The sequence below is a fragment of the Nicotiana tomentosiformis genome, chromosome 6 (assembly GCF_000390325.3).
Source record: "Nicotiana tomentosiformis chromosome 6, ASM39032v3, whole genome shotgun sequence".
Taxonomy (NCBI): Eukaryota; Viridiplantae; Streptophyta; class Magnoliopsida; order Solanales; family Solanaceae; genus Nicotiana; species Nicotiana tomentosiformis.
Genome location: NC_090817.1, coordinates 110,722,710 through 110,737,877, shown reverse-complemented (window position 1 = coordinate 110,737,877; position 15,168 = coordinate 110,722,710).

Here is a 15,168-nt window from a genome sequence, read left to right as displayed (position 1 = left end):
TATTGTTTTGACATGTATATATGTTTAGGCCTCTAAGTTCCTAAGGAACTCAAGCCCAATTCCAGCCTCATTGCATTCCATTGGGGAGTCCAAAGTCAGTCGTATTCGCATGTTCTTTACCGTTGGGCCTGTTTTCCTTGAGGCCCAATTACAGAGTCCAGACCTCTTTCCCTTAGCTCAATTTTTTATTATTTACTATCTCGTTAGTACAATTTACTATTTCTGTTAGTTTAATTTAATGTTAGTTGTATTTGTTATGTCTTTGTTGTTGTTTCATCTCTCATGTATATAACATATATATTTAGATCACACATTTTTTGTCACGATCCAAAAACCTAACATGTCGTGATGGAGCCTATTGATGGTACTAGGCAAGACGACTATCCCAAAATACTCCAGTAGTTCAATAAAAGATAGTTTAAAACTTTTTCAGAAAAAAAGTTTTCATAAAAACTAAAGTTGAACTCGGTATAGAATCAAAATGCGGAAAACTAGCCCAAACATCGGGGTTTCACTAAGTCATAAGCATCTAAATAACCAAACTAATACAACCAGTGTCTAAGTATCAATACAAGACATAAAGAAATATAGAAGGAGAGACAAGATCCTGCGGACACCGGCAGCTACCTCGTAGTCTTCGGTACTCGATCGCGCCTGAACTCAGCGACCTCCGTGATCAAACACACCTGGATCTGCACATAAAGTGCAGGGTGTAGCATGAGTACAACCGACTCAGCAAGTAACATAATTAAATAAGGAACTGAGAAAACAAAGCCGAGCTACACATAATACAGTTCTTTTCAGAAAATTTAGTAAATGAATTTAGGCATGCTTTCAAACCGGTATTTTAAAATCAAAACATTTCGAGCTCATGTGAAACAGTGTAAGTCCTCCAATACATCACAACAGCAATGGCTAGCAACAATGTGCATCAATAAATAAAAGCAATACACAGCCTCACAGGGGCTACTGTCACTCATCTATCTCGATAGCTCAATCGCTCGACTCTCAGCCTCAATACTCACACTTAAGGTACCTGCGCTCACTGGGGGTATACAGAGTCTGGATGGGCTCCTACAGCCCAAGCGCTATATTGCTGCGGTGTGCAGCCCGATCCAACATATCTCACACCGCTCTCAACCCGGAACTCAGGCCCTATATCAGTTACTAGCCCTTCCAGCCTCACAATTATCACAACAACATCTCAAACAAAGACTATAACAATCACAAACCAAATCATGGGAGAGAGCCGGGACAAAATGCATAAGCAAACAATGACTGAGCACAAGACAACAATATAACAGTCAATGTAACAAGTTCACGATCACTGTAGGTCCCAACATGATTTCCATATAACCTAAGCATGGTTTCCAACATGAAAGACAGTCAATAACTCGAAAACAAGAGTGAACAGGTAATAACAGAGGTGTATTTGACTTTATAGTCTACCTGGACGGACTGAGTCTCAACCCCACTCGGTGCATGCTCACACACCCGTCACCCAACGTGTGTGTCACCTCTAAATATCAACATCATATGAGTTTCATGGGGTTTTATACCCTTAAGACCAGATTTAAAATTGTTACTTACCTCAACGACATAGAACACCTACTCCAAAATGCCCTTTCCTCTCGAACCGGCCTCCAAATGACCCGAATCTAGCCACAAGAAATAAAATACTATCAATATGAGCTAAGGAATGAATCCCACAAGGAAAATACCAAATTATAGGCCAAATCACGAAATTCACTCAAACTCGGCCCCCGGGCCCACGTCTCGAAATCCGAAAAAATTTACAAAAGTAGATAGCCCATTCACTCACGAGTCCATACATACTAAATTTATCCAAATCCGACATCATTTGGTCCCTCAAATCCTTAAATTAAACTCTCCAAAATCTCTAGCCATAACCCCCTATTTTCACTTCAAAATCCTACTAGTTAATGATGAACAAAGCCATAGATTCACGAAATTTATACCATTATGGGTTAGAATCACTTACCCTAACGTTGCTCCTTGAAAACCTTCGAAAAATCGCATTCTCTCCCGAGTTTCTCAAGTCCAAACTTGAAAATGAAAGACAAAACCACGAGCTAGAGCTTTTCTGCCCAGCACTATCGCACCTGCGACCCCTTCTTCTGCTTTCGCGATGCCGCACCTGCGGAATTTCCATCGCAGGTGCGGAACTCACTTAAGAGCTTTTGCGGACAGACTTCTCGCACCTGCGGTTCCATCCCACCTTAGCCTTTCCCACACCTACGAATTGTCCAGGCGCTTCTGCGCCATCGCACCTGTGGGCTCCCACTCCGCAGGTGTGGAAATACCAGTAGCAGCAGCTTCAGCTGCATTTTTCCAACTTCAAAAATCTGTTAACCACCCGAAATCACCCTGAGCCACTCGGGACCTCAACCATCCTTACCAATAAGTCATATATTAACATACAAACTTAGTCGAGCGTTCGAATCACCCAAAACAACATCAAAATACCAAATTACTCTAGGATGCAAGCCTGAAAACTTCTAAACTTCGGAATTTCACAAACAATGCCGAAACGTACCAAACCACGTTAGAATGACCTCAAATTTTACACACTCTTCACAAATGACGTCTCAAACCTACTCCAACATCTGAAACTCCATTCTGACCCCGATATCAAATTTTTCACTGCCGACCGAAATCGCCAAATTTCCAACTTTTACCAATTGAAGCCTAATTCCACTACAGACCTTCAAATCACATTCCGGACACGCTCCTAATTCCAAAATCACCCAATGAAGTTAATGGAACCTGCAGAATTAAAATTCAAGATCGTTTACACATAAGTCAATATCCGGTTGAGTATTGTAACTTAAGCTTCTAAATAAGAGACTAAGTGTCTCAATCCACTCTGAAACCACTCCGGACCCGAACCAACTAACCCGATATATCATAATATGGCTGAAAAGCACAAAAGGAAGAAGAAATGGGGAAAACATGGCTATAACTTTCGAATAGACTGGCTGGGTCGTTACATCCTCCCCCTCTTAAACAATCGTTAGTGCTCGAAAGGGTCTAGAAACATACCTGGAGTCTCGAATAAATGTGGATATCTGCTCCGCATCTCCTTATCGGTCTCCCAGGTGGCCTCCCCCACATGCTGACTTCTCCACTGCACCTTCACCGAAGTTATATCCTTTGACCTCAACTTCTGAATCTGCCGATCCAAAATGGCCACCGGCTCCACATCATAAGTCATATTGCCCTCCAACTGAACCGTGCTGAAGTCCAAAACATGGGACGGATCGCCAACATACTTTTGGAGCATGAAAACATGAAACACTGGATGCACACTCGACAAGCTGGGTGGCAAGGCAAGCTTATAAGCCACTTCCTCTATCCTCTGAAGCACCTCAAAAGGCCCAATAAACTGGGGGCTCAACTTGCCCCTCTTCCCAAACCTCATAACACCCTTCATGGGTGATACCTTCAGCAAAACTTTCTCCCCGACCATAAAAGACACATAACAGACCTTCATATCCGCGTAGCTCTTCTGCCTAGACTGCGCCATGCGAAGCCGCTCCTGAATCAATTTCGCCTTGTCTAATGCATCCTGGACTAAGTGTGAACCCAAGGGCCTAACCTCACCCGGGTCAAACCATCCTACCGGAGATCTACACCTCATCCCATATAAAGCCTCGTACGGAGCCATCTGAATACTCGACTGGTAACTGTTGTTATATGCAAACTCCGCGAGCGACAAGAACTTGTCCCATGAACCCCCAAAGTCAATGACACAAGCGCGTAACATGTCCTCGAATATCTGATTAGTGCGCTCGGACTGCCCGTCCGTCTAAAGGTGAAAAGTTGTGCTCGACTCAACCTGAGTACCCAACTCTCACTGCACTGCCCTCCAAAACTGCGATGTAAACTGAGTGCCCTTATCCGAAATGATGGAAACTAGGACACCATGCAGGCGAACAATCTCTCGGATGTAAATCTCAGCCAACCGCTCTGAAGTGTAAGTAGTACCAACTGGAATGAAGTGCGCGGTCTTGGTCAGCCGATCCACAATCACCCAAATAGCATCGAACTTCCTCGAAGTTCGTGGGAGCCCAACTACGAAGTCCATGGTGATCTACTCCCACTTCCACTCTAGGATCTCTAATCTGTGAAGCAAGCCACCCTAAACACCCCGAGCCCCTCGGGACCTCAACCATCCATACCAATTAATCATATATCAACATACAAACTTAGTCGAGCCTTCGAATCACACAAAACAACATCAAAATACCAAATTACCCTCGGATTCAATTCTAAGAACTTCTAAAGTTTTGAATTCCACAAACGACGCTGAAACCTACCAAACCACGTCTGAATGACCTCAAATTTTACACACACGTTGCAAATGACACCACAAACCTACTCCAACTTCTGGAAATCCATTCTAACCCCGATATCAAAATTTTCACTACCGACCGAAATCGCCAAATTTTTAACTTTCGCCAATTCAAGCCTAATTCCACTACGGACCTTCAAATCACATTTCGGACACGCTCCTAATTCCAAAATCACCTAACGAAGCTAATGGAACCATCAAAATTAAATTCCAAGGTCGTTTACACATAAGTCAACATCCAGTTGACTTTTCTAACTTAAGCTTCTAAATAAGAGACTAAGTATCTCAATCCACTCCGGACCCGAACCAACTAACCTGATATATCATAATATAGCTAAAAAGCACAAAAGGAAGCAAAAATGGGGAAAACGAGGTTATAACTCTCGAAACGACCGGCCGGGTCATTTCACTTTTTCTCTTATGCTTTAGTTTAAACTTAGGCAAGCCTTAAACAACATAGGATAAAAAATGGAAATTAGTTAGTAGTAGATCCTTAGTTCGCTAATTATAATCTGCTCGCAAATTATTATATTTCACTCATCTTTCCTTTCCGTAAAAGATTTTTAAAACCCAGAAGTTAGCAAAACAACAACTCTATTTCAAAAGGGCAAATCAGATCTCAACTTTATTTTCAAAAAGGAAAATTAGAACTTCAAGAACTGTCGCCCTTAAAGAATTGTTGGCAAATACCCTCTTCTCTGAAAATCCTTCGAATCTAAGGTAATTTAGGTCTCCCTTTCTTACAAAACACCCCTTTAGAATTATAAATAACCATCTCCCGAATCAAAGTATTTTCATAACTCAATATCTTTTATAAGCTTGTAAAAACTAGACCACTTATATACCAAATTCAAAACCCTTTCAATATATCTTATGAACTTCTTCATAAGTTCGTATCCCTTTAGGGTTTCACATTCCTTTTATCAATATCACACTCTCCCTATAAGTATACAGTAAGCAATACTCGTTGTTACTAATCAAAGCATTTTATAAATGAGTGAATACCTTACAACCCCCCTAAACTATCACAGTTTTGGCAGTTACCTACTTAAACTATTCGGTGTCCCCAAAACCCCCTTAACTATATACACCTATATATTAAAAAACCCTTATCAATATTTTAGTGGTGAGTGTGATATACCCTTCTATTTACTTAGCCTAATATGATATATCAATTCAATAAAAAAAATTAACTAATAACAAAAAACATTAAATGAGTAAGTGTTTGGGGTGTTAAAAAATCAAAGGAAGAGGATGAAGGGATAAACACATGGTCATTTGTAAAAAACATCTCATCTATCTCATCCGATAATGGCTACACCATGTCTCAATCATGATTTTTACCATTAAACTTCGATTAAACATTGGATTTTCCCTAATAACTTTCGTTTTCACCGGGAATTATAGTTTAATACAAGATTTGGGATTAAACAAATTAGGGTTTGGTTGAAAGAAGAAGACCTAAATGAAGAAATAAGAGAATAAAGATTTCATATGAAACCCATAAGAATAAAGGAAAAGGAAAGATTAAAAAAGAAGAAGAAGAAGAAGAAGAAGAAGAAGGCTAAAATACAAAGAAAATAGAGGGAAAATACAAAAATTAAATGTTTTACAGAGGATAACAGTAATTAACCATTATATAGGGCCAATTGGGGCCATTTTATGTATAATTTCATCTCTCACACGCCTTTTGGCGAGTTACCTTATATATTTATTAAAATATCGACGAGGTTGTTTTTAATATATATATATAGGGGGATATAGTTAAGGGGAATTTTGGAGACACCGGATAGTTTAAGTATCTAACTGACAAAAACATGATAGTTTAAGGGGGTTTTAGGTTATTCACTCTTTATAAATAACTGATCCCAAACTTAGTCTAAATCCTATGGAGCTACCTTAGGTAGATTTTAAGGAGTGCCTAACACCTTCTCCTTAGTCTAAATCCTATTGAATCCTGTCTTGACTAGTGCAAAATATGGTGCAACAATGTGTAATATTTGAGAAGAAGCCAGTGTATCTGTGAGTTTTCCTGATTTAAATTGTGACGACCTATCTGGTGGGGATTATTTTATATATATACTCCGGTTGAGGAAGTAACAAATATTTGAGAGCTTGTGTTTACTTTACAGAGGAGGATCGTACCACGTATTTATATTTGAGTACACTGTTTATTTACCATGCCTCATACTAGTTTACTTTCTATTGTATTTGATTTATTGGACCACTAATAATTGTCGATGTTGATCCCTCGTCACTACTTCTCCGGGGTTAGGCTAGATGCTTACTAGGTACGCATTGATTTACGTACTCATGCTACACTTCTGCACTTATTGTGCAGGTATGCATATTTCTGGTGGTCTTCTGGGCGCAAAGGCGCGGCTATTGCAGGGATTTTATGGTGAGCTGCATCCCATGATTTGATCCGCAGCATACAGAGTCTCCATCAGAGTTATTTATATTTTTCTGTCTAACTTGTAATCCAAACATATGATGTATTGTTATTGTACCTTCTAGTAGATGCTCATGCACTTGTGACACTGAGTTTTGGGGGTGTTCTAGAATTTGTTATGCGTTTTACATTGATACACTTTCACTTATTTTTTTAACGAAACTGTACCTAACCATGATTTATTTGAATGCACTAACCTCTCAATCTAAGTAAGATTCATGATTTTAAAAATAATAAAATGAATAATTAAGTATTGTCTTGCCTAACGACGACGTTGGGCACCCTCACGACCTATAGTGGATTTTGGGTCGTGACAGCATGGTATTAGAGCGTTAGGTTCACTTAGGTCTCACGAGTTATGAGCAAGTCTAGAAGAGTCTTGCGGATCGGTACGGAGACGTCTGAACTTATCTTAGAGAGGCTACAAGGCTGTTAGGAGCACTTCCCTTCTTGATTCCTCGTCGTGTGATTTTATTCCGGTGAGGCTTATGCCTTTGTTTCCTTTCTATTCATTCTTATACGATGTGGAGTGTTTTCTATCAATTAGGCATCGAGAGTTGTTGTAACGACCCGACCGGTCGTTTTGAGAATTAAAGCCCCGTTCGGCGGTATAAGGTCTCGAACAGTTTCATAATGTGTATTTTGACTTGCGTGTATGATCGGAATTGGTTTTCAGGTGATTCAGGGTTAAATTGAAAGAACAATTCCTATTTTGAAGTTTAAATAAAAAGATTTGATCGAAGTTTGACCTTTGAGAAAACGATTCTGGAATGGAAATATTATGGCTCCAATAGTATCGTATGGTGATTTTAGACTTAGGCGTGCGTCCGGATTTGTATTTGGAGGTCTATTGGGTGATTTGAAGCATTTCAGAACTGGAAAGTTAAAGTTTTTGGAAGGTTAAGGGGTTTAACTGAGAGTAAACTTTGGTAATATCGGGTTCAGAATGAGATTCTGAGAGTTGTATTAGCTCCGTTATGTCATTTGGAACTTGCATGCAAAATTTGACGTCATTCCAGGTTGATTTGATATGTTTCGGCACGAGTTTGGAAGTTGAAAGATTTGAAAGTTCATAAGTTCGATTCGAGGCGCGAACATATTTTTCCCAAAATTAATTCAAAGTGATCGGGCGAGTCCTAGGGCTAGCTAATCCCTTTGGAAACATTTAATAACAAGAATAATTAAAGAAACAATAATTCACTTCATAATAAATAAAAATCATTGAATACATAAGCACAACAAGGTATTTAATCTACACTTTAATTATGAATATTCCCGTAAACAAGATTTAAATGCTGGAAAAAAAACTACACACTTAGATATTCAATACAAAGCAATAAAATTAAGTATTGAACATAAACAGGTAAGAAATTTCCAACCAAAAACTCCAAATCTTCAAGACCCAAGTGTGTGTGCAAAAACCCTAACTCCAAAATGTGAATAGACATACAAAAGTTGTCAAAGCTGCCCAAGATCTGCCAAAGATGTCGTTCCAATAGGCTAGGTCGTGCATTAAATGATTTGGGGGGCAAAAATGTAAAATTCCAGAACTACCCAGTTTTTCCGCCCATTTATTCTTCGCGTTCGCCAAGGTTTATTTCCTGCAGCTTCGTGTTCACATTACATCTTTGCATTCGTGAAGGGTTCACTGGGCAGCTTTCTATTGTTCAGTTTAGCTCCTTTTTGACTCTTTTTCACTTGGTTTCTTCGCGGTCACTTCTAAATCACATAAAACCTGCAAAATAGAAGTAAATGACATTAAACATACGATTTTATCAATCAAACATAGCAAAAATCTAAAATTAAAGACGAGATAAGTTGGAAAAATACCCACTTATCAAACCCCCCAAACTTAAACTATTGCATGTCTTCAAACAATCAAAGCACAAAATCTTCTTCCAAGTATTTAACTCAATAGTGCATCAATATCATACCAAGTCAAAAGTCTACTTTAAGCACAAACACATGAATTTAATTGGTACCAACAAATAATCCAATGCACGTGAATCACCAACAACTTCTTAAGAATATCATTTTATTTCAAGTGCTCAAATGCCAAGTTAGTCAAAGTAGCAATCAAGTCGTGGTCCTAAAACTTCAAAATTTGCCTCTTCGTCAAAACGACTCTTCTTTTGTACATTCTTTTCAATAGGAAAATGGAACAAATTAACAACTCAAATCTCAATGTGCCCTCACAAGCAAGAGAGAATCCCACACTCATAAATTGCAATCAAAATATAATTGGGATATCAAATGGAAAGAATTAATTCTCTCTCAAAAAGATGTTCAAATGCGCCCAAGTAGTACCATAGGCTTGCCCTTCATGTATTTCTCCACTAATATAGACATGCTTAGTTCAAAATCAATTAGGACTAAAAGGACTGTAGTGTAGTCTTTTGGTTCATGTAGGGCACAATTTTGGTTAGAGTGACTCAAAACTTCCCTAAGAACTACAAAAGAGGTTGACTAGGGAAAATATTCAAGGGTATGAAATTTAAGGCAAAAGAACAGTCCACGGAAGGACTAACGTCATTTTTCAAACCAAGTTGGTCTAGGATTTCACCTTGAGGCACATTCTGGGCAACTTCTAAACTACGAATCATGCAAAAGAACACACAACAAAACCTCACCACACATGGCACATCCGAAATTCGAGTGAAATATGTATCCAAAACCTAATTAAAACAAATGAAATCAAAAAAATATCACTCATAGCCTAAAGAGACTATTTAATGCATCAAAGAGCCAAAATATTGAGTCTAAAAGTCATGACAATGATCCTTACTTCAATAAGTTTTCTTTTTCAAAGATAAAGAATTCATATGCAAAAGTTTAACTCATGTTGGTATCAAGAAAGATACAACTTTGTTTATGGACAAAAAGATCACACCCAATAACCAACTTATTTACTACTAGCTACTAAACTAACTAATTCTTTTTAAACCTAAATAGCAAATAAAAACTAAATAAGACTAATCCCTTAATAAAGTTGTCACGCCATCCATCATAGGGAAACGTCACCCGGTTCAACACAAAAACATTCCTCGAAAAAGAATCGTAGCATAAAGAAAACCCAAGGAGACCTATTGAAAAGTATATTACTACTAAACAGATAAAAATAATATAAATTAAAAACTACTAAAGAAAATAAAATAACAAAAACGACTAATTCACAACTATATTAATCACAAAACAAGTCCGACAAGGGCACACAATATCCATACAAACTCATAAGCCGGGCAAGGGCATAAGTGAAGCATAAATATAAAAAAGAAGTGTGCCACTCCCCCCCTCCCCCACCAACTAAAATCATTGCAATGTCCTCACTGCACAATATCAAAACAAAAAGCATAATAGTTAGATGGGCTCCCTGAATCGGCCTCGGTCGGAGCCGGAGGTGGAAGGAAATTTGAGCTCCTCCTCCTCTTCCTCATCATCATACAAGTCATTTGAACTACAGAACGACCCCAACTTATCCATCATTTTGTTCAAGAGGTTGCCCTTTTTCTTTTCGTTCTCCTTGAACTTTCTCTTCCGCTTCTCAATCTTTCTTACCGCCGGCTCATACTTTCCAACATGTTGTTCATGGCCTCCATCTTGCCAGTTATTGCTAGATCTTTGACCACATCATCCAGGGATGGTGGGGCAGTAGTGCCAGTAGATGTGCGAGCCCCAGATGGTCTTGTAGGAAGGCCAGTTATAAGCTGCCTAATGTGTGCATCTACACCATGTATCTGACTGGATAGGTGACGCATTATGTGAGGGCCGGATTGGAGTGGTCCCGTGAGGTCAAATGACCCTGGTGCATATGCAAAGTGTCTGGCGGGATCAGTGGTGGCCTCATAGAACTGCCAAAATGAAGAGAATGCAACATCAATCCTCCATTTCTGTTTGTCAGTGGGTCCCCTTTTTAGCAATGGATGGATCGTCGGTTTTCCCGGACCTTTCTCATTATCATTGGGGCATCATAACACCCCAGCATCATAGCATAGCTGAGAAATCAATGATGGAAAGAATAGGCTCTTGGACCTCCCATGGGTGGCTTCCTCGATTTCTCTAACAATATGCACCCCCACGTTCATGGGTAGTCCATCCATAATAGCAGCAATTATCAGTGCCCTCTCTAGTGTCACATCAGTGTTATTTGTAGAAGGCAAGATCCTTGCACAGATAATGGATAGCCAAGTCTTTGCCCTAGTAGTGAAGTTTTGAGAATCAACTCCCTTGTACACTGTCAGCCACTTTGGGGTCAACCCGTCATGCAATTGTTCCACCAATCATTAGTTTCCTCCTCCTTTTGCTCTGTCTATGTAAACCTCATTACCAAATATCAAGAAAGACTAAGTGTATCAACAAATGTAATGACTTGGCCGATCGTTTTGAGTATTATAACCCCGTTCCCCCAATTACTTCTCAATTTATGCTTTACAGTTGTTTTATGACTTACCGGGTTATTTGGTTCAGGTCCGCAAGGAATTCGGAGTGAAACGAGACACTTAGTCTCATAATTGAAATTTTAAGTTATAAAAGTTGACCGGATGTGGACTTATATTTAAACGACCTCGGATTCAAATTCTGATAATTCCAATAGCTCCGTATGGTGATTATAGACTTCGGAGCGTGTCCGAAAAATTATTTGGAGGTCCATAGTGGAAATAGGCTTAAAATGGCGAAAGTCGAATTTTTGGGAAGTTTGACCGGGGATTTGAATTTTTGATATCGGGGTCTAAATCTGATTCTAAAAATTTGAATACCTCCGTTATGTCATTTATGACTTATGTGAAAAATTTGAGGTCAATCGGACGTGATTTGATAGGTTCCGGTGTCGTTTGTAGAAACTTGAAATTTCAAAGTTCATTTGGCTTGAATTGGGGTATGATTAATGGTTTTAGCATTGTTTAAGGTGATTTGAAAGTTTGACTAAGCTCATATGATGTTTTAGGATTGTTAGGTATGTTTGGATGAGGTCTCAGGGGCCTCGGGTTGAATTCGTGTGGTTAACGGACATAGAATTTAAGATGAAGAAGCAGCTGAAGTTTTGCTGCTACTGATGTAACTGTACGTGCGGAGTGGGGACCGCAGGTGCTTGCCCGCAGAAGCGAAGGAGGAATCGCAAAAGTGACCAAGGAAGAGTTGAGCAGAAGTCATAGGTACGAAGATTTTCCCGCATATGCGATGGCTGCAGAAGTAGAATTAAGGGCGTAGATGCGAGTTTGGACTGCAGGTGCGATGTGGCTTTCCGCACCAGCGTTAGTGCAGATGCGGTCCATTGATCGCAAAAGCGGAGGTAAGTTTAAGTGATTTTTCCGTAGAAGCAGAGCTTTGACCGCAGATGCGCAAAATGGAGCCGCAGGTGCGAAACTCCTGGTCAAAATGTTAAAAATAGAGGAGTCCGAGATTTTGTCATTTTTGACATTTCCAAAAACGGGTGAGGCGATTTTTGAGCTAAACATCACGGGAAATTTTGTCTTAAGTCCCTTGTGATCCTTTCTACTCCATAATATTGAATTATCATCGAATAATCCGACTAGATTACATATTTTTGAGGTGTAAATCGGAGATTTGAACTTTAGAGATTTGATGATTTAGAGGTCAATTTGAGGTCAGATTTTGGAAAAATTAGTATGGGTAGACTCGTGGTGGAATGGGCTTTCGGATTTTGTAACTTTTGGCGGGTTTCGAGATGTGGGCGATTTTTGAGTTAAATTTCGGATTGTTATGGAAAATTTGTATTTTCATATGGAATTAATTCCAATAAATGTTATGGACTTAAAAGAATTATTTGTGACTAGATTCGAGGCAATCAGAGGCCAATTTGCGAGGCAAAGGGATTGTAGAATAAGAATTTCACGGATTGAGGTAAGTAACAGTTATAAATCTGGCCCTGAGGGTATGAAAACCCGGATTTTGTGTCATGTGATTGTTTTGGAGGTGAGACACATTCTAGGTGACGGGCGTGTGGGCATTCACCGAGGGGATTGTGACGTGGTCCGTCCCGTGAAACTGTAAAGTTGAATAACTTGTTGTTAACTATATGCTCTCTATGTGTTGAAGAAGTTTGACTGTAAATCATGTTAAAAATCATGCTTAGGCTATGTGATAGTACTGTTGGGACCCACAGAGGTCGTGTACTTGTTGAATTATTTGCTAATTGATGTCTTGTACTCAGTCATGATTTTTCTTGTGTGTCATACCTTAGTCTTTCTTGATATTTGTTGATACACTATGATATCTTTGTTTGGGCTAATCTTTGTGATCTCCGAGAGCCCGAGACACTAGAGAGGTTGAGGACTGAGTAAGGCCAAGGGCCTGTCGTTGAGGTAATGATATTATGGCACGTGAGTTGTCCGTGCAGGATATTATAGCGCGTGAGTTGTCCGTGCAACACGTGAGTTGTCCGTTCGGATTATGGCGCTTGGCCTGTAGGAGCCCCTCCGGAGTCTGTACTCTCCTAGTGAGCACGATACCCATTGAGTATGAGTGCTGAGGGATGAGAGCCAAGTGGTTGAGTTGTTGTGTCAAGTGGAGTGATTGTTGCCCTGAGAGGCTGTACTTGCTTTTCATTTGTTGTTGCACTTAGTTGCTATATATCATTGTTGTGAAATTCTCTGAAAGATTTTATATCCGGATTACATGAACTTGAACTGTATAAAATTGATTTGACTTAAACTGCTGGATTTGAAAGCATGTCTATTCTTTGCTAGAATTATTGAAAGTGAACTATAGCTGTGTAGCTCGTCACTATCTTCCGTTCCTTAGTAATTATTGTTACTTGCTGAGTTGGTTGTACTCATACTACACCCTGCACTTCATGTGGAGATCCAAGTGCTTCTGGAAATAACAGGTGTTGATTCTCTCGCACAGTTGATTTTTTGGAGATTCAGAGGGAGCTATCGTGTTTCACAGACCTTGTCTCTCCTTCCCTATCTCCTTGTTTACTGTATTTGGTCTTAAACTATTATAGACCATATTTTCTAGACTTGTATTCATATTAGATGCTCATGTACTCAGTGACACCAGGTTTTGGAGAGTGTCTGTATCAGTATATGTGGGATTTTTTTATTGTATTTAAATATTATATTTTCAAACATAAAATAAAATTATGGTTTATTGAGATTATCAGCTTGCCTAGTATCGAGATAGGCGCCATCACGACATGTTGGGATATTGGGTCGTGACAGGTGGCTTCCTCGATTTCTTTAACAATGTGCTCCCCCACGTTCATGGGTAGTCCATCCATAATAGCAGCAATTATCAGTGCCCTCTCTAGTGTCCCATCAATGTTATTTGTAGAAGGAAAGATCCTTGCACAGATAATGGATAGCCAAGTCTTTGCTTCAGTAGTGAAGTCATGAGAATCAACTCCCTTATGCACTGTCAGCCACTTTGGGGTCACCATGTCATGCAATGTTTCCACCAACCATTAGTTTCCTCCTGCTTTTGCTCTGTCTATGCAAACCTAAACCTAATTTTCAACATTGGGAAGGCCATACATTATGTTGCTTATCTTAAGGTTGAAGTTTACTTGCACACCCCGCACAGTAGTAACAAAGGCTCCTTGGAAGTCGATCCTCAAGGCATTTGCATAGAATTCCAACACCACTATGTAGTTGGCATCATTTGGTTGAGGGGCAAAACAAATCCACCTTCTTTATACCAATCTTGTGTAGAAGCCCAACATTTTTGCTTCAACATTCTCCATGTTTATGCCTCTTTCAATGACAATGGTTTTTCACAAGAGCTCATCATATTTCCGTTCACATTCAGCATACAAAACCTGTCATGATCAAAGGGTTCCTCTTGTTCAGCTTCGGGGACATGTTCTTGTTCAATTTCATTTTGTTCTGGATCCATTTTATGCCCAAAATAACTATAAATTATACCAACAAGATCAAAAGCTCATATAGACACTTAAGACAATGTATTAGGAAGTATTTAAGCCAAAGCAATGGGCAGAAAGGGTCCCGAGCAGAGCTGTGCAAAGCTACTATTGTTTTGCCATTTTGGAGACTTCCATGAATTGCTTTTCCCGTTTGTGTAAGGTCCCTCAGGTTCGTGAGGAGCAAAAAAATTTCTCCCATAAATAGGCCTTCGTGTTCGTGAGGAGGACATCGCATCCTCGAAGAGAAAAAAAACATTTCACCCAGAAATAGTCATTCGCGTTCGCGAGCAGACCACCACGTTCGTGAAGAGCATTTTCAGCGCCCAGAGATACTTTTCTTTCATGCATTTTTTCAAATAGTTGGTGTGCCTTCTTTTCGTTGTTCATTTTTCAGTTCATTATAGCATAAATCTTGCCCAATTTTCTTCAATAATAAGACGCTCACACTCAACCAACCTC